The sequence below is a fragment of the Narcine bancroftii genome, chromosome 9 (genome assembly GCF_036971445.1).
Source record: "Narcine bancroftii isolate sNarBan1 chromosome 9, sNarBan1.hap1, whole genome shotgun sequence".
Taxonomy (NCBI): Eukaryota; Metazoa; Chordata; class Chondrichthyes; order Torpediniformes; family Narcinidae; genus Narcine; species Narcine bancroftii.
In genome coordinates, this window is record NC_091477.1 from 81,596,378 (window position 1) to 81,616,651 (window position 20,274).

At 39.9% G+C, this 20,274-nt stretch overlaps 1 protein-coding gene across 2 annotated transcripts in view; it reads left to right on the forward strand.

Moving 5' to 3' along the window:
• LOC138742336 (SH2/SH3 adapter protein NCK1-like) overlaps window positions 1–20,274 on the forward strand; it is a 158,331-nt gene that overhangs the window by 49,278 nt on the left and 88,779 nt on the right. Inside the window, exon 1 of one of the 2 annotated variants that reach the window (XM_069896618.1) lies at window positions 12,434–12,502. The exons of the other annotated variant lie outside the window; for it this stretch is intronic. The gene's annotated coding sequence lies outside the window, so the exon portion shown is untranslated. Of the gene's footprint in view, window positions 1–12,433; window positions 12,503–20,274 lie in introns of those variants that run through there. 2 annotated transcript variants of the gene reach the window in all.

The following is a 20,274-nucleotide window of genomic DNA, read 5'->3' on the forward strand; positions in this document are numbered from 1 at the left end:
AAAGAGCCAGAGGAGGAGGATGGCAGATGGTGCGAGTTGGACACTGACAGCAAAGACTTAATGACTTAATTTATGGGTGATGGTACAAAGCAGACTGATTCTTTCTTCTCTTCAAAACAAGCAAAGGGAAGTTAACAATGAAATCAAGCACATGATGCACTTCAGTCAAATTGATAAAATGCTTACTGCAAAGAAGTGCACTCTATGTTAATGCAGAGTGAATGAAATAAGCAGAGGAGTTGAGTTCACAGCTGATCTGGCTGTGGTCTCCAGTTATCTGCCTGTTCTCCGTAATGCTTAATTTACCTGCTATTGAAATATCTATCTGTCAGTAATAAACAAGGTTCTCTGCTGCACCATTGAGTGGATTACTCTACCTCATTCCTGCTCTGGATTTATGGTCCAAAATGATAAATCTATTGCATTTCATTGATGCTGCCTGACTCTTCCTCCTCCTGAATTTTGGTTATTGTTCCAGTTTTCAGGCACCTGCAATCTTTGTCTCTTCATATTCACTGTTCTCTGGGAGAAGCAGTTCTTCCTTGGTCTTAAGTCTACTCCCTTTTCTCTCACCCCCACCCCCAAATTTTGAGACCATGGCCCTCAATTCTCATTTCACCTGCTAGTGGAACATGACAGCATAAGAAGTGGAAGCAGGAGTAGGCCATTCAGCCTGTCAAGTCTGCTCTGACATTCAGTGAGATCATGGCTGATGATTGTCTCATTTCCACCTAACTACCTTTTCTCCATATCCCTTAATTCCCCTGCGATATTCTTTGGCTTGGCTTCGCGGACGAAGATTTATGGAGGGGGTAAATGTCCACGTCAGCTGCAGGCTCGTTTGTGGCTGTCAAGTCCGATGCGGGACAGGCAGACACGGTTGCAGCGGTTGCAGGGGAAAATTGGTTGGTTGGGGTTGGGTGTTGGGGTTTTCCTCCTTTGCCTTTTGTCAGTGAGGTGGGCTCTGCGGTCTTCTTCAAAGGAGGTTGTTGCCCGCCAAACTGTGAGGCGCCAAGATGCACGGTTTGAGGCGATATCAGCCCACTGGCGGTGGTCAATGTGGCAGGCACCAAGAGATTTCTTTAGGCAGTCCTTGTACCTTTTCTTTGGTGCACCTCTGTCACGGTGGCCAGTGGAGAGCTCGCCATATAACACGATCTTGGGAAGGCGATGGTCCTCCATTCTGGAGACGTGACCCACCCAGTGCAGCTGGATCTTCAGCAGCGTGGACTCGATGCTGTCGACCTCTGCCATCTCGAGTACTTCGACGTTAGGGATGAAAGCGCTCCAATGAATGTTGAGGATGGAGCGGAGACCACGCTGGTGGAAGCGTTCTAGGAGCCGTAGGTGATGCCGGTAGAGGACCCATGATTCGGAGCCGAACAGGAGTGTGGGTATGACAACGGCTCTGTATACGCTTATCTTTGTGAGGGTTTTCAGTTGGTTGTTTTTCCAGACTCTGTGTAGTCTTCCAAAGGCGCTATTTGCCTTGGCGAGTCTGTTGTCTATCTCGTTGTCGATCCTTGCATCTGACATGCATCCCTGCGATATATTTAAAAAAAAACTATACAACCTTGTCTTAAATATATTTTCTGAGGTAGCTTCCACTGCTTCAATGGTCAGTGAATTCCACAGTTTCACCACTCTCTGGGGAAAATCAGTTACTCTATTTTTTTTGAAGACTTTATTTAAAATTTTATAACATGAATACAATAGAGAATTACATTTAAAGAAAAATTTAAAAAAATTAAAATGATATGATTACAATATTACATCAGAAAACTACACAAAATAACTCCCCCACCCCCCCCCCCCCCGTTAATTGTAACACAATATTAGTAATCTAACTTAAAATTAGTCCAGAAAATCAGTTCCTCCTCATCTCTGTCCTAAATCTACTATCCTGAATATTGAGGCAATGCTCCTTGGTTCTGGTCTTCCCCCAACAGTGGAAAGGACTCGCCTACCTCTATCTTATCTATGCCTTTCAAATTTAATGTTTCTAAAAGATTCCTTCATGTTCTAAGTTCTAGCGAGTGCAGTCCCAGATGACTTGATCTCTCCTCACAGGCTAACTCTCCTCATCTCTGCAATCAACCAGGCGAACCTCTTCTTTACTGTCTCCAAAGCCAGTACATGCCTCACGGAGAACTGTACACACTACTCCAGATGCGGTCTAACCCATACTTTGTAGAATTGCAGCATATCCTCCCTGCTCCAAATTCAATCCAACATTCCATTTGCTGCCTTGATAACCTGTTGCACCTGCAAACCAGCCCTTTTATGATTCATGCACAAGCACTTCCAAGTCCTCCTGCAGGGCAACTTCCTGCGGAATCGCTTGCCATTTAAATAATACACTGATCTTCCATTTTTTTCCTTCTAAAGTGGATAACCTCACATTTTCCAACATTGTAATCCATCTGCCAGAACCTTGCCCACTCAGTTAACCTATCTATAATCTCTCTGTAACCTCTGCACAATTTGCTTTTCCACTCAATTTAGTGTCATCAGCAAATTTAGATACATTATACTCTGTCCCCTTTCCAGATTGCTTGTGTATATCCTGAACAGTTGCGGGCCCTGCGGCACTCTGCTCACCACTGATTGCCAACCAGAAAAACACCCTTGTATGCCAGCTCTGCTTTGTATTAGTTAACCAATCCTCTATCTATACAGTACTCCCAACTCTATGCATTCTTGTCTTCTGCTTAAGTCTTTTATGCGGCACCTTGTTGAACGCCTTCTGGAAATCCAGGTAAACAACCTCCATCTGCTCTTATCCACAAAGTTCAGTAAATGAGTCAAGCAGGACCTGCCTTTGCTGAATCCATTCTGCACCTGCCTGTGGATCCATTTTGGTTTAGATGCCTCCCTATTTGTTTTCTTTAAAGATGGCTTCAAACGTTTTTATCCAACTACAAATGTTAAATTAACTGACCGATACTTCTCTGCCTTTTGCCTACATCCTTTTTTGAAGAGTGGTGTGACATTCGTTGTCTTCCAATCCAATGGACCTGCCCAGAGGCCAGACAGTTTTGGTAAATTATCACCAGAGCCATAACTATAACTTCTGTCATTTCCTTCAGTACCCTGGGATGCATTCCATCAGGGCCAGGAGATTTGTTTATCTTTAGACCCTAAGTTTTCTGAATACTATCTCTTTAGTGATGGCTCTCCTCCCATCACATCCATAACACCTGTCTTTGGCACGTTTGTGTTCTCCACTATGAATACTGTGACAGCGTATGTTTTTGGGAGATAAATTGGGAAAGGTTTATTTGAAATACTGGAGCTCTGCCCATGCTAGACATATCGGCTTCTCAGACCTTTTGTAAGAGCTTTGAAGAGTGCTCAAGAAACTTCACTAATAGATTGTTGTTCACAAAAGGCAACAGATGAAAGAGCTTGTTGGACCTGCATATTGTCTGGAGGAGAGCTTGCTGTTGCGGGTCATGTGGTTTTGCAAGCAGGGAGAATCACTTGTACAGTGTTACAGCCAGCAGAAGTAGCTGGGACTGGAACAGGACAAGCTGGCAAGCTTGATTGGAAGACGGCCTGGTCAAAGCCCTTGTGGTTCATGCAAGAGAAGAGGACTGTCTAATGTTTCACTTGGAATAAGAGAAACAAAAAGGAACTCTGTGGCGACCTGAAAGAAAGAGGTTATCATCTGGAGGGGCAAGTTTTGTCAGCAAGACACTGAGGTGACTGATGGAAATACATCAATTGTGGATGACCTGGAACAACAAATCTCTCTCTGAAAACCGACAAGAACCTTCCTGAGTGGTAACCATTTACCTTTCAAGCACCAAAGCCTGGAGAACTTTATAAATGTTAAATTCTGTGCACAGTATAAGAATTGCCTGCAACGAGTGAACTTAGAGGAATGAGAAGAGAAATTGGTCTGTGAACCAAAGAACTTTTCTGAACTTACACAGACATTACATACACGTGCGCTTAGAGCTAGAAAGGGGTTGAGTTAGGTTAAGTAAGTCAATAGAGGTAAGTTAAAGTTTGATTCTATTTTCATGTTTAAAGATAATTAAAAGCAACTTTTGTTTAAGTATCCATTTGTCTTGGTGAATATCTGTTGCTGCTGGGTTTTGGGGTCATCTGGGCTCGTAACAACACTGACACAAAATGGAAGCAACCACTTGTGTCTACCTAATCTATTCCTTTCATTTTATATATTTGTATAATATTTCCCTCTTCACCCATTTTAACTTTTTTAAAATCAGTTGAGTATAGTTGTCGTGGTTATGTACTTGCCTTTGGAGCAGTGTTGGCTGATGCTGGTGACATGCAATGCGATGCATGGGAGTAATAACATACATGTGTGAGTGTCAGTACAGGTATGTGCTGCTTAATGTCTACGATATGTTCTGTGAAGTTGGGTGTTATGCGATGTGGAAGTTGTGCAAATACCATATTATACTTAGCAAAGCTATATAGGATCTTGTAGTATAACTGTAAACATTTTTATTTGTATGTAGGGTTCAGTGTGGGGACTGACACCGGACTCTAGGCCGAGAGCAGGGGAGTGGGATCAGTGTGGGGATTGACATGGGAATGTGGGTAGTGGGATCAATGTGGGGACTGACACTGGACTCTGGGTAGAGAGCAGGGGAGTAGTGGGATCGGTGTGGGGACTGACACCAGACTCTTGGCAGAGAGCAGGGCAGTGGGCTCGATGTGGGAATTGACATGGGACTGTCGGCAGTGGGGTCAGTGCAGGTGTACTTTATGCATTTTCCTATAGCTAGTGATCACTTTTTCTTAATTGCTGGCTGACCTGCTCATGATAACTGAATAATTATGGGACCAAAGATGTCTGTGTGGTTGGGCATTGCCCAAATGGACATTAAGCGATGATGAATCTCAGATGCCGGAGGAGGAGAGTGAGAGCGTCAGGATCACCTGTGTGGCCGTGAGCCAATGAGAAGGAGTTTAGGTGGGTGGTGTTTGGAGAGTTGAGGAATGCAGTGTTGAATTTTAAAAAAATCGACTTCATGGTATGCTGAAAGAAACGAATGGGTGTATTCTTTATTTGTAAGCTATGGTGAACGAGCCTGCAGCTGATGTGGACATTTACCCCCTCCACAAATCTTCGTCCGCGAAGCCAAGCCAAAGAAGAAGAAGATGGTCAATCAGTGCTGTTACATAATCTCTCCTGATAAACCCACCCCCTAATTTCTGGAATCATCCTGGTAAACCCCTTCTGAATTGTCACCAAAACTAGTATATCCTTTCTTGAGTAAGGAGATCTGATTTCACACAGTACTGCAGGTGTATCCTTGCCAGTATCCTGCGCAATTACAGCAGAATCTCCCTGCTCTTAAATTGAATCCCTTTGGAAATGAAGACCATCATCCCATTTGCCACCTTGATTCACAGCTGTATCTGCAAACTGACATTTGGTGATTAGCGTGCACACTTGAAGGTCTCTGCACAGCAGCTTATTGATTTCCGCTGTTATTAATCTTGATGTGCTTGGCTACTGCAAGCAAGTTGAGTGTTTTTTTTAAATGAGATGGGATAAGATGGAATACCAAACTCAGCATCTGATTTTTTTTTTCTCTTTTAATGCACTCATTATTTTCCACACTTCAAGCTCTTTTTCAAAATTTAACCTACTGCTCTTGGAACTTGAGTTAGCTTGAAGTGCATTTCATTAAATCTGCATGAAGCTGTGCAGTGATGATTAGGACTGAGGGGAGATGTTTGAAAGACATAGTGAATTGGGCTTGGAATTTGTTGAAGGGGCAGTCCATTGTATTGCATTGGACTGGATGGTAGGATAACAGGACAGCTATGTTTGACAATCTATTTCACAAAAGGTTGGAGGTCAAAACGCAGTTCTTAACGTTTATGAGCAACCTCCATTGAAGGTTCTTATTGAAATAGTTTGGATGCTGTTTCTGATACCTCATCTGAAGACAAATTACTGGGGGAAATAAAAGTTGATTTGCAAAGTTAAACTAAATATGATGAAAAGGCAATGATGCCTTTGTTGCACCGTGAAAGCAGCATCCCCATTAGATTGGGGAAAAATGGGATAGTGCAAATGGACTGTGGTATACTTGGCTAGCTCTGACTACCATAATGTTCTTCTGCCATTATACAATACTTCCTTTCTCCATTGAAACCTGTGCCCTGAGGTCAGGAGGCCTGACTTGTGGAATTTCTTTTGAAACCACCTTCTCCACTATTTGTGTAGGGTTACATCAGACTGGTACCACGGGATTGGGTCATCTGGTCAACTGGTTTATGTTTCACCAGACTCTCTTCCCCATTCTCCATTAATTTTTTGGCATAATTCATTATTCCCTCTTGTACTTATTCAGTCTGTATTTTAAATGCAGTTCCACTACTTGAGCTATATTTTTTGATCGTTCTTTGACGCCTTTTTTTGCTTCCCTTTGACCTTTCAGCTGGATTACTTGCTGAGTATGATAATTGATCAATATTTGTATTGTTTATGATGGATGGAAACATCTTTTGAAACATAATAATTTTCAAGACTTCCCATCAGGTATCCCATAATCACAAAAGTCTGTTTAAAGCAATATTTCATCATTTTACACTCATAATTAAATTAATTTAGTTCTTTGGCCTCTTCTGTTTTTCCTTTTCTTTACTAATTAATCTCTTCTCATTTGTCATTCATTCCTCTTCTCTGCATGTGTTTAATGTACATCTTTCTCTCAATTGTTCTCTTGTGTCTTCATTCATCCATGGATTCTCATGAATGTTTGATTTGTTCCGGCTATAAGCTGCCCACTTCTGTTTCCGGAAGGATTGCAGGATAGAAGTCATGCCCAATTAAGCCCATGAATCAACATTCTCATCCATCCCATACCCTCCCATCAGATATTGGACAGTCTTGTGGTACAACATGCTTTGCACAATGAATTACTGAATGTCTATCAGAATGCTTCTGCTAAATGCTATTTTTTTTTTCATAATGCTGCTTGTTCAACTTGACCATCCTTTTTTACAATTTTAAATGCATCTATTTAATTGTATTTCCACATACCCAGTTTTTGAATGAAGGAACTGATTTGATTCCGTTTTCATGCCTTGAAAGGCTTTGAATTCTATATCCTGATTATTGTTTTTTTTTTCATTTTTCTTGCATCCCTAATTTATCTTTTTGACTAAATGTTTTCATTTTTCTTTGTTTCTTGAATCATTGGGTAATGGAAAAGCCTCTCCTTCCTTTACCCTCCAGAAACAGGGTATAAACTGTACCTCATCAAATTTCTTTGCTCCAAGTTGAACAAGCTCATTTCTGACTTGATCTTATAATGGAGATCCTGCATACTTGAGAGCATTGTAGTGAATCTCTGATGCACTCTGTCCAGGTCCGTTGTATCCTTTTTAATGTCTGCTAACTAGAAAAGTGAGTCCAATTATGATTGTGGCCTAACTATTGTTTTGTACGAGTTCAACAAGCCTTGTTTTTTGTACCATGCGGCTCCATTTTATGAATCCAAGGTTTGCATATTCTGGTCCTTCATTAGCCACTTAATACTTTCAAATCTTTATGCATGAGTATACTTAGTACTGTTATTGGACACCTTTTTTAGAAATCTTGCTTTTTTTTGCTCCTTATCTTTCACAAGTGTATTATATGGGGATTTTTGCAAGAAATTTAATCTGACACTCGTTTGTTCATTCTGCCAGTTTGTGTAATCTATTGTTGGACTCCTCACCCTTTCCATTAGTCCAAGTTTTATATTGTCTACAAAAATAAAAGCTTTAAATGGTTTTGCACGTACCAAAAATGCCCTTTGGCTTTGTACCAAACCTAATAATTTGTTTCTTTTCCACATGCTTCAATCACCTTGGTCTGCCTCATTAACAAAAATAGTTAAACAGTATTTACTTCCTGATTGGAAATAACTGGAATACAAAAACATCCTCTCCTGGACTAATTTTGGGTACTCCAAATATTATGATTAGAGTTGTTTCTGTACATGTTTTCAGATTTTTATTTTCTGTCAAGATTATTGAACAATATGATGTGCCCTCTGATGTGATCAATACTTCCTCTTCCGATTTATCAGTTGCTTTATTCTTCTGCATTGAATTGTTAAATTCTGTGATACAAGAGTGTTTCTTGTTTAATATTTTTCCTTTGAAAATGTTAATCAGGTTAAATTGCCAGTATGTTTTAAATATTGACATGGATTGATTTTTTACTTTGGTTCATGATTCTCGTTCTTAAAATCTTGCTTCTTTATAATCTGTCGTTGTGCTTTCTCGGTATTTTTGTTGCCTTTGTTCTAACTGATGTTCAGTCCTGCTGATCTGCTGTGGAATAATCGGCGTGGGGTTCATGATCCTGAACTACCATGGCTGGGAGATTGAGAAGGACGAGGGAGTGGGGTGGAAAGTTTGGGTCCTCAAAGGTGTGGCAGCGATGATGACTATTTTCATTGATGAATTGCAATAACCAGAACAAGAACTCGCGTGAGTGAGTTTGAAATATAAACACTGTGAAAATGATCAATGGCTGGCTTCTTTACCCATAATCCCATACACATTGGAACTGCTTTGCGTTTCCCAGAGCGGTTCCGGCTGCATGGGGATTATGGGTAAAGTCGGCTATTGCTTGCTGCATATTTATGATGGTGGCACCACGGCAACAGTCACTCAGCCTACAGTGGCTCCAGAGGATACACCGAGGCGGTACTCCATATGAAAACAGCGCTGGAGTGAGCAGCCTTTTAGGATTCCTCTATAAAAAGGTAAATTTTAATTTTTTTCTCCACGGATGGAGCCAGCCTCGAAGTGGATGCCCTCCATAAAAACGCCTTGTGTGAATCACGCATTTTAGACTGCTCATAACTATCTCACCATTACAAATTTTCATTGATGAATAAAAAGTGCTAATTCTCATTGTCTTTTTACAGCTTCATTTATTTCTATGCAAGAATTTTCCTCTTGCTCATATACATTGTCTGTCTCGTGTAACTTTCCAGTTGTCCTTGAAAGTTTTTCTTCGGTACAGTTAATGGGAGAATGTTCATTGTCCAATTTTTCCTTTCTTTAACTATCTCTGGAAAGTGCATTGCACTTGCACCTCCCCATCTCCTCCTCCTTTCAAAAACATTTTGAAAATGACTCTTTCAACCAGACTTACAATAATTCTATAAATATAGTGCCTCTGAATACAAAGAATGTTATCTTTATGTGGCAATATCTTCATTGGCTAATTAGATTGAGTTTATAGAATATGGAACACTACAGCACAGTCAGGAACAGCTCTTTGTCCACATCAAACTTGCTGCAGTAAATAGATATCTTCATACCCTTCATGCACATGTCTTTTAAGCTCCACTTACTCTTGCTTTCGGGACAAGAGAATTTCAAACCTGCTATCTCTTTGGTACTTTTGGAAAAACAGACAAAAACATAGCTATGGCTTGTTTTGATAAGTTCCCAATGAAAAATACCAGAATAATTGATACCACTTGTCACTTCTTTACAGTTTGTGAAAGAGTGGATAAGTACAACAACATTCAAGGCAATAAAAATCTCTTCAAAGACCATATGGGTACTGCTATTTGTAAATATTGGGAGAGGAGTGTAATCAAAAAATATACTGGGTGCAGACCAATTAGGGTTTATGCATTCAAATAATACATTCTGGACAAATTCAGTAACAGAGGAGAAACCTTGGACATTAAATTATGTTCTATGCTTTCAAAGTAAGTAAAATTGCGCCTCCCAATCAAATCCCATTTAACAAAATGTTCTAGTAATGGACTTGGATTATCAGCAATAAAATTCGGTCAAAATTAATCTTTTAACTAAATTAATGATGATCTACAATGACTATATCAGTGTCATTGGGCTAGAATAAAAATGTCATCTGAACTGAGAAAGTTAAACCCAACTTGATCTGAATCAGTATCAGGTTTTTAAAAAAAAACAATAAACAGAACTAACACTGATATTGGAGCTGTGGGGCATAAATTAAGTTGCAAGTCTTCCAGAATTATTCATGAGAACACTAAGTAAGAACTGAGATAGCATAGAGGGTGATGGTTGCAATTTTAATTTGGCTATTTATATAGGCCCTTCCAGCCCACGAGCCCATGTTGACCAAATACACCAATTAACTTTCAAGCCGTATTCAGTTTTCTTTAGTGCTGGAGGATCTCTGAGAACCTAGAAGAAACCCACACGGGGAGAATGTACAAACTCCTTACAGTGTCAGATTCGAACCTGGGTTGCTGGCACTGTAATAGTGCAGTGTGATATGGCGAGCTCTCCACTGGCCACCGTGACAGAGGTGCACCAAAGAAGAGGTACAAGGACTGCCTAAAGAAAGCTCTTGGTGCCTGCCACATTGACCACCGCCAGTGGGCTGATATCGCCTCAAACCGTACATCTTGGCGCCTCACAGTTCGGCGGGCAGCAAGCTCCTTTGAAGAAGATCGCAGAGCCCACCTCACTGACAAAAGACAAAGGAGGAAAAAACCCAACACCCAACCCCAACCCACCAATTTTCCCCTGCAACCGCTGCAACCGTGTCTGCCTGTCCCGCATCGGACTTGTCAGCCACAAACGAGTCTGCAGCTGACGTGGACATTTACCCCTCCATAAATCTTCGTCTGCGAAGCCAAGCCAAAGAATAGTGCAGTGCCAACTGTATCAACAATGCATTATCAAAGAATTTGCAGTGATACTTTCAATGCAGAATTTTTTTTTTTGAAATTCTTTATTTATCGCACTGAACCATATCAACCAAAATATTTACAGATGCATCTCTTTAAATATTCACAGTAACATTTTCTCTTTTTTTTCTCCCATCCCTCCCTTCCCACCCCCCTCCAAAAACAGTAAATACTGAACACATAAAATACAATAAAACAATGTCTTTATACAAAAGGAATACAAACAAAACAATGCAGAAAAACTTGAGAGAACTGGGGATGGGATTTATATAAAAAAAATAAAATAACAGACCATTTAGATGGTGGTAAGGTTAGGCTTTAAAAATTTATAAATAGCCTACATGCTTTCAAATGTGTTTGGCATCTTCTGGATTTGTACATTTTTCTCTTTGATTTTCCAATTTCATTTTTGAGCGTTTTGCCATCTTCCAGTTTAGGCTACTCTGGCTTTATCCCAGCAGGTCCGACATCACATTCAGTAAACATCAGTTCAACCAGTGGTAATGGCATTGACCAAATTCTGCTCTCATTCCCCCTGTTCTAGCAAACTTCTCAATATTTTTTCTTAAAAAGTGAGAAACCTCAATCCTCATATTTCTAACCTCTCGCTTCAAAACCTTTGTCCTTCTCAGACAGTCACTCCCGATTAATTGCTCCACTCCTGGGGTATCCCATTCAAGCACTGCAGGCCTTGTCTAAATTCTCTTGTTAAACCCGGTTTCTCTCCATTTCTGAATCCCTCTTCTAACACCATCCATTTTTTTTCTTTAAGCAAGGCACTGGATCCATATATATTTGTCATTGTCAATACTTAGAGTATGATTTTGGTTCCACCCCATCTGGAGTGAATTGTATGTTTTTTGACAGGCAATTTGGTTTCCTGTAATAGTTATTTTCTGAAATATTACCCTGGAGAGAACTTGTCCAGTTTACTCTCTGTTCAGCCTATCAAGCTCCTGTTGTTAATTTGGGTTTGTGATAAAAACGCAGTGATCTGTCTATTCACTTCCTTGCTGCACACAGGCTTGGTCCTGTCTCTCCACCCTCTTCATTTTTTTCCCCCTTTAGTTTGCCAATGTTTTCATACCCTGCTACTGAGTTCGTTTTTACACAAAGCAATCTGTGAAATTTCTTCCAGTAGCACCCTTTTATGGGTTTTGGCAAATTTGAAGACATCAAATTCTTATGAGATTGAATTTGTCCAGCTCCTTATTTTCAACAATCAATTATGTTTTAGGATTTGTTATTATACCACAGTATTGGAGGTTTACTTCATGCATGTAGCATTATTAAAAATGATAATTTCAAAAGACAAGGTAATGAATTTGTAAGTACTGCAGCGTTGTGCTCTGGTATGCATGCGTGTGCGTGTCTGGCTTCTTCCTTCTAAACAATACCAGGCAGCAGCAACAATCTAACTCCCACCTTGAGGTTGATTGCAACTGCAACCAGAACAATTGAAGATGGAAATTTAAATTTGGTTGTATTGAATTTGGTGTTTTCAAAAACTATTTCAATTCTGAGGACCACTCAAAGCTACATGTCAACTATTTTCTTTGTGTGTCTGTGTTTAAATGGCTTAACATTTTGAGCTCAAGTTACTTGCAAGCATTGAAAGATATTGTGCAGTTGTTAAAATGTTGGGTTGCACGATAACTTCCTGTGATTAATCTGCATATCTTTACTAAAGCAGTGAACCTCCGCTTGTGCTTCACTGAAAGGTGTTGAAAATTTTGCATGGTTGAAGTGTTTGTTTGAGCAGGCTTTCAGCAAAGATCATGCCTCCTGTCGTGCACGACAAGATGAAAATAATTGTAAGTTGACTCTTTTGCAGAGTATTCTGAGTTTTGAAATTGTCAGGAGAGAACATTATTATAAAAGTCTAAAAGCACATATTTTGCCTTTGAGTTACATTATGCCTTGCATGTAATTTTCTCCGTGCTCTTGCTGTTTTTCCGTTAATGCATTTTTTCAATTGTAAATTTAAAATGAAATCATTTAATGTGCTGCAATTTCTACTGGAAAATTATTTCCTCTCTTGGAGAAATTGGTAAGTTTCTTGTGCAGAATCGCCTTTAGTGTTGATGCCAGCCAGCAAATAAATGCTAAGCTTGCATGAAAGTTGGTGTTCGCGGTCATATTTGCTGGGGACTACATTTGGAACTGACATTTAGTGTGATCATGAAGGCCAGGTGTTGGGGATGGAAGAATGTAAAATGGGTCAAAGGAAAATGGGTAAATGGATTTACCCTGCTGCTTCTGCTCTCCACAGGGTCTGTGCCCTGGCCTCTGGGAGATGAGAATAAAATATTTAACAATGTTACACTGCTAAGGTGGTGGGTAGAGCACGAATTAGTTTGAATGAAACCAGGAAAACTATGTCTGTTTCCTTCTCCACGCCCCCCCTCCCCCCGACCCAAAAATACATTAAAGCCAAAAGCATATTTTTGAATTGCATTCACTTCTGTTTTGTAAGTAACTTGAGCAAAGGGCCTATAAATGACACTTTAGTTGTATTGATCTGCTTTCATCGGAATTATTTTTTCATCTCCCAGGTAGAATTTGAGTTTGGAGGGGGGGGGGGGCAAGGATGGAATTCCTGAGACTTCAGTGTCCTGTTAATTCTCTGATAGATGTTAAATAGGCAATTTCAAAATTGGAGAGTCAGGGGAAGGTAGGAAGGCGGAGCATATTTATAGACACTGAAAGTGGGATGACATCTTTTGGCAGGAGATTAAAGATGAATCCTTGGAAACCTTGGGTGTAAACAGAATATGTAATTGTGAGATCAGAATTTATGAACAAGTCATTAAATTTGGTGTTTTGCGACAGCATCATAGTACAAACGAAGATTTTTGTGTAGTAACGTTGTAAGATGGTTATAATAAAGATACTAGTGCGTGAAAAGTAAGGCAGTGTCTTTGGTACATTGATTATTCATGGGTCTGATGGCAGAGGGGAAGAAGCTGTCCTTGCACCTTTGGTAGCAGAATGAAGAGGGCATGGCCTAGATGGAGGGGGTCTTTGAGGATGCTTTTTAAAAGACATCGCCTCTTGTAGGTGTCCTTGATGGAGTGATCTGTAATCCAGGCTGCGTTAACAGCCCTGTGGATTTTATTCTTGTCCTGAGAGTTGACACCTCCATACCAGGCAGTGATGTAACCAGCCAGAATACTCTCCATAGTACATCTGTAAAAAATTTCAGTCTTTAGTGACCTACTAAATCTCGTCAGACACCTCACAAAGTATGGCCACTGGTGAGCCTCCTTTGTGATTGCATCAATGTGGAAGCTCCAGGACAGATCCTTGGAGGTGTTGAGACCCAGAAATTTGAAGTTCTTGACCCTCTCCACTACCGAACCTTCGATGAGGGCTGGGTCGTGTTCCCCTGACTCCTTCCTGAAGTCCACAGTCATCTCTGTGGTTTTGCTGACGTTGAGCATAAGGTTGTTATATTGCACCATTCAACGAGCTGATCTATCTCTTTCCTGTATGCTTCATCTTTGCCGTTTATGATTCTGCCAACAACTGTGGTGTTGGCAAACTTGTAGATGGCATTGGAATTGTGCCTGGCACACAGTCATGGGTAAATAACGAGCAGAGCAGTGGGCTAAGCATGCATCCTTGGGATGAGCCTGTGTTAATAATCAGTGAGGAGGAGATGTAGTTTCCAATTTGTACCTACTGTGGTCTTCAATGAGAAAGTAAAGGATCCTGTTGCAGAGGGGGTTACAGAGGCCTATTTTGTAGCTTCTTGACCAGCCCTGAGGGAATAATGGTAGTCCTTAATTTCCAACCTATGCATGTTATGTCTACCTGCACATACGACTGAAATTTTAAAAAAATTATTAAAACTACTGAACAAGTACATATTTTATATTAAAAATACTGCAGATAGGTTGAGATTCTTTATTTATTAAGTTCATATGTTGAGTATATTTATTAAAGGTACTGTACATATGTTGACATTCTTCATTAAAGATTCATTTGTTGAAATTTTTTTTTTAAATTGCTTTAAGCCCTCGTTAAGCCATGCATGGAGGGGCAAATCCGACTAGTGTCCAATCAGAGTTATGACCAATCCTTTGGTCCCAATTACAGTCATAAGTCGGAGACTACCTGTAATGATATTGAAGGAGAGCTGTCGTCGATGAAGAGCAGCTGTATAAATTAATTGCAGTTTTTGAGGTGATCCAGAGCTGAGTGGAATAACATATCAAGGCTTTTCTGACCTACAAGCCAGTGCTGCCCAAATATACCAATTAACCTACAAATCCCATATATTTTGGGAGGGTGGGAGGAAACCAGGGCACCCATGGGAAACCCATGCAGATTCTTTTGCAGACAGGCTAGATTCGAATCCGGGTTGCCGTCATTGTAATGGCATTGGATTAACTACAGTTCTACGTTAACCATCCTGTCTCTCATAGTATGATAAATCTGGGCTGCATCATGTTAAGGAGGTATAAGATTCTAACACTGTTTGATGGATACTGTACGTTATTTCCTTATCTCAATGTTGTTTCATTTAGTCTTAAAAATAGTGAACTGTTATATAAATATTCTGTGGAAGTGTAGAGAATGGTATTTTGAATGCAGGCTGCTACTTTCAGTTTGAAAACCATTTTTATTTTCAATTAACAATTTCCTTGTGGTTATAGCTGAATTTGAAAATTTACATTTTTAAGCAACATTAACAATGAATGCAACTTCTGGTCAAAAATGCATGCAACACATGCAGTTAACTCAAAATACACACTGGTCAATTCATTTTATTCTATTAAATTTTAAATTTAGACATGTAGCACAATAACAAGGCCTTTTGGCCCAGGAGACCGTGCCGCCCAATTACACCCAATTGACCTATAGCCCCCGGTACACTTTTGAATGGTGGGAGGAAATCTGAGCCCCCAGGGAAAACCTACACAGACAGAGGGAGAACGTACATGCTCCCAGTTGCTGGCACTGTAACAGCGTTGCACTAACTGTGCCACCCCCTATACTAACCGTGCATTCAAACAAAAGTGAGTATGTTTCTTCCATTCTGCTGAACATGAATCTGAATCTCCTTGATTCAGTGGACCTGTGAGAAAGCAGGGGTAGGCTATTCATTCTCTTGTAACTCTATCGTCATTGAGTGACGTTATTCCACTCCGATCTCAGTCATTTGTCTAGCAGATAGCTAAGCACTGTTTTTATGTCTGGGACTTCTGTTGTATGATTTCCTGAGGGGGCTATTTCTGATTTCAAGGTGAACTCCCTTCAGCCTTAGCATCACCTCTGAAAGCTTTCTTTTAACTTTATTCTTTTCAAGATCCTAAAAATATCGATCAAACAAACACTTTAATAATTTTCATTCCTGGAAAGGTACCTGGTTTATTTAATCTCTCCTCGTATCAAACCTGGGTACATTTGTTGCATTGACAATGTATCCTTTTTACGGTGCTGTGAAGTGAACCTTGCATATTAATTGGAATGTGGTCATATCTTGGCCTGATTAACTGTAGAATTTCCTCTTAAGAACACGAGTTATAAAGGGCTGGTAAACTTTTGAACTTGATTAATGGCTATCTTATTTGACAACTTTGAAAGTCTGGAACTCTCTACTACCTTATTCTAACCCTTTGGAGTCTTTCCTTGCTTGGTGCAAAGTGAATCATCTCTTGGTTGTGGCCTTGATGTTGGGAATGGGCGCAGTTGTGGAGCCCTTGTTTGATAGCCTCATTGCAGCTATGAATTGAAAGATGTACACTGCAAGCAATCAGGGACTGTTAAAATTTCAATCATTTTCTGAAGTCTGAACCCAAGACTATATGTAAAAACTTCTGATCATTTATCCTGGCACAGATCTTTTATTGACAATATTTAGTATATCCTGTCTGATCCATTGAATAGCAAAGTGCATTAATCCCTGGTGCAGATGGCTGGCCAATTTTGATGTTTTGAATCAATATGCTGTGAGCTCTGAATTTTTGTGGTTATATACATATACAGGTGTGTATACATTTAGGTCTTGACCCTAGTAGTTGATTTGGAACAAGCCTCCCATAACTGTACTGATCCATTGGCATGGTGAAACAATGCCTCACTTCCTCAAAAGATTGATGAAGAGATTAGAGCAAAACATTGTCTGTTTCTGATGTAAGTACAGTTGTATCACTTTTTAAATCAGATTTCAAATTTAGAGTATACAACGACATCAAATACAACACTGAGATTCTCTTTCCTGTGGGTGAGGCACTTGTCTGTAAGGCAAAAAAAGCTACTCAAGAAAAGCTCAGCACACAAAAGAGCGAAATATGAGCAAAGAAAGAAATGTAGACAAATTGTGCAAAATAGGGAAAAAATAAATATTCAGTAATAATGTGCAAAGAGTCTTTAAGTGAGTCTGAGTTTGTTGTTTAGGAGAGAGAGATGGTAGAGGAGTAGCAACTGACCCTGAACCTAGTGGTGCGAGTCTTGTGGCACCTATACCTCTTTCCTGATGCAGTAGTGAGAACAGAGCACGTCTGGGTGGTGTGGATACTTGATGATTCCTGCTGCTTTCTGACTGCATCGTTCCATGAAGATTTTCTCCATGATGGGGAGAGTTTTTGCGTATGATGTACTGGGATACATCTACTACCCTTTGCAGGGCTTTCCACACAGAAGAATTGGTGCCCCTATGCCAGGCCATGATGCAGCCAGTCAGCAAATGTTCCACCGTACACCTGTAGAAGGCTGCTAAGGTTTCTGATGTCATTACCATATCTCCGCAAACTCCTGAAACTCCTTGAAATCTCATCTTGAGTATTAGAGGAGTCTTTAACCTGAGCTCCTGCCTCATTTCAAATTCAAGTTTATTATCAAGTACACTGAGGTACAGTGAAGGTTTGTTCTGCTAGTCAACCAATACACAGTACAGAAGTAAGGACTGAAGTGGAGTGTTGCAGAGAAATAGAACAGGGCAAAAGCAACATTATCTCACTGGAGAGCTTCATTCAGAAGACTGATAAACTGACTAATCTAGTGTGTGATGCGATTTCTCTCCCCTGTGAATCTTCCCAAATGAGGGGATGAAGAGGATGTGGCCAAGGTGGATTGAGTGTTTTTTTGGTACATTTATTCCTCATTTTGCCTTTTCTCAAAGGCCATCTCAGTGTTGTGGTACACATGCTCAGAGATAGCCACCAAAGGGTTTCTTGGTGCTGAAGCTTTGGTCTGCATTGCATTCTGATTCCTGGATGTGAAGAAGTAGTGACGGTGCTAAATAGTGACAAAGCAGGGACTCAGAGTTGGCGGAAGAACAATCCAATTGGGGGCATTAGGGTAACCGCTTGTGGGGGTGGGAAGCAAACTACAATTTGGGTGAGGAGGCACAATAACTAATTTGGAGGGGAGTGTGGCCGACAAATGCATCCCCCTACCATGATGCTAACTCTGCAGGGACTGAGTGTGTTGTCCCAGCTCAACACAAGCCAACCCACTCTCTTGGCATGCATCTCATTGTGGCAGAGAGAGCCAAAAGTTCATAACTCTGAGGGAAAAGTACATAATTCGAAATGCACATGTTGGTCAGTGACCTTTTATTCTGCAACTTGATTATCAATGTTCTCAGTTGGGGAAATCATCTTCTCAGCAACTACCATTTCAAGACCTCTCAGTGTTGTGTGTTTAAGTGAAATTGGCTCTCATCCTTTTAATTTGTGGAGAGAGAATGAGAGCTATTCTGGCCTATCTTTCCTCTTGGTTCCTTCATCCCAGGAATTAATTGAGTGAACCTTTATATTGCACCATCTATAGGCACATACAAGAAATAAATTGACTGTAGTTATGTGCATCAGTGTTCGGGCATGAATATTTTCATTTTTTTTAAAAGTACTGATTTATTTTAAATCATGGCAAATAATGTACTTGATATGAAGGAAAATATTCATTTCTAATCTTCATTTAATTACTGATATATTCTCATCCACAGCACATTGCCGGTGCCTGAAACTGCTAACCATGTTTTCCAGGCAGTGCAGATGTTTGTTGTCTAACGTTTGTGGGTTCTTTATTTTTTTCTCAGGCTGTCATTTCAAGAGGTGGCAGCTCTGCATTCTTTGTTTTAAAAATAACTCTTGAGTAGCATTAGGGCCATTAGTTTCCAGACAAACACATTTCCCAATGGGGGAATGAACCATATATGGAATATAATGACCGCAGCAAGAATGCTTTTACTTTTGGGAGTTTGTCAACGTGCTGAAAAGATAAGCTGAAAACAGTCGACTTGAAAAGATCTTTTGAATGGGAATTGTAACAGATGTAATGCTCATTACTTCTCTGCAATTTTCTTTTGCAACTTTATAATAGCCTCCCAATTTAACCAAGTGTTGCAGAGGGCTTGATAAGTTGAGCTTCATGGTTTGGGGTGTTTGAGTATACACTTGCAGGCGCTTTTAACATGTTTGGGTTGGTGAAAAATGACTGGTTTTGTGCTTTGAGTGGCCTGAAAATATGAAGGCATCTTCAATGCTTCCATACTTAAGTGATAATGAAAGAATACATATGGAATAAATTAACCAGTTATTTACCAGTCATTTTTTAATCCTTTTCGGGGATCTTTTAGTGAAATTTCATGGTGTTTATTTAGTTAAATGATGATTATGAGAGGTTGACGTACTTTTAGGAGATAGATTTTAAACTGTTTGCAAACGTTTCTTCATCACAATTGTATTTTTGGAAAAGGAAATGTTTCCATGGCTTCAGGTGAAGAATGTGGTGGGGGGAAGGGAGATGAGGAAGAGGGAGAGAGGGGCGGAGGGGAAAGGCTACATTGGATGGTTCTTTCTAAATGGAAACTATCATGATGGGCCACATGGCATTAAGGTTTAATGGGAACATTTTTTAAAAAAAGCAAAAGAAATTCACTTTGTAAATGGGTTCGTTTTAAGGTGGTAGTTGCAGAGAGAAAACTTGAAGGCATATTTCTCAGAATTCTGGTTGAACTGTTTTAACAGGACAATATTGCTGATTTAAAACAAATGATGCTTTTGCTTTGGTTCTGTTCATTTTGCCCTCTTATTAAAATTGAGCAACTGCCTTGATATTTGAAAGATTTATTTTTTTTTAGTCAGTGGCTTTAATATCCTCAAAGGCCTGTTGCAGCACATGTGTGACATTAATTTTGGGTTGCTGCCAAAAGGAATTGGAACACCTGGTCACAGTTGGATTACACCTTTTTTGTGTCTTGTATGATCTCTAATGTAAATATCACTGATCTTAGAGGCAAAGTGCATTCAAGTATGTAGAAATTTGTTTGGGCGTCATACATTGAAATGTAGATAAATGGGCTACTTGTTTTTCATATCTGAAATGTATGCATGACTGACTTCTTCAAATGTGTTCACATGCTGTTCATTAAAATTTTAAAGCATTCAGCCATTTTTCAAAATGGCATTTAATAAGATTGGTAACCCAATGTGGAGTTTTCTGTATTGGCATGAGGGGTGTAAATCTATATGCTAGTGTTCAGATGCCTGGCAAGATACAAATGCTTAATTTATTATATTTTACTGAACTGGTTTTAAACAGTGTCTTAGACAGTTTAATCATCCAAGTTTCT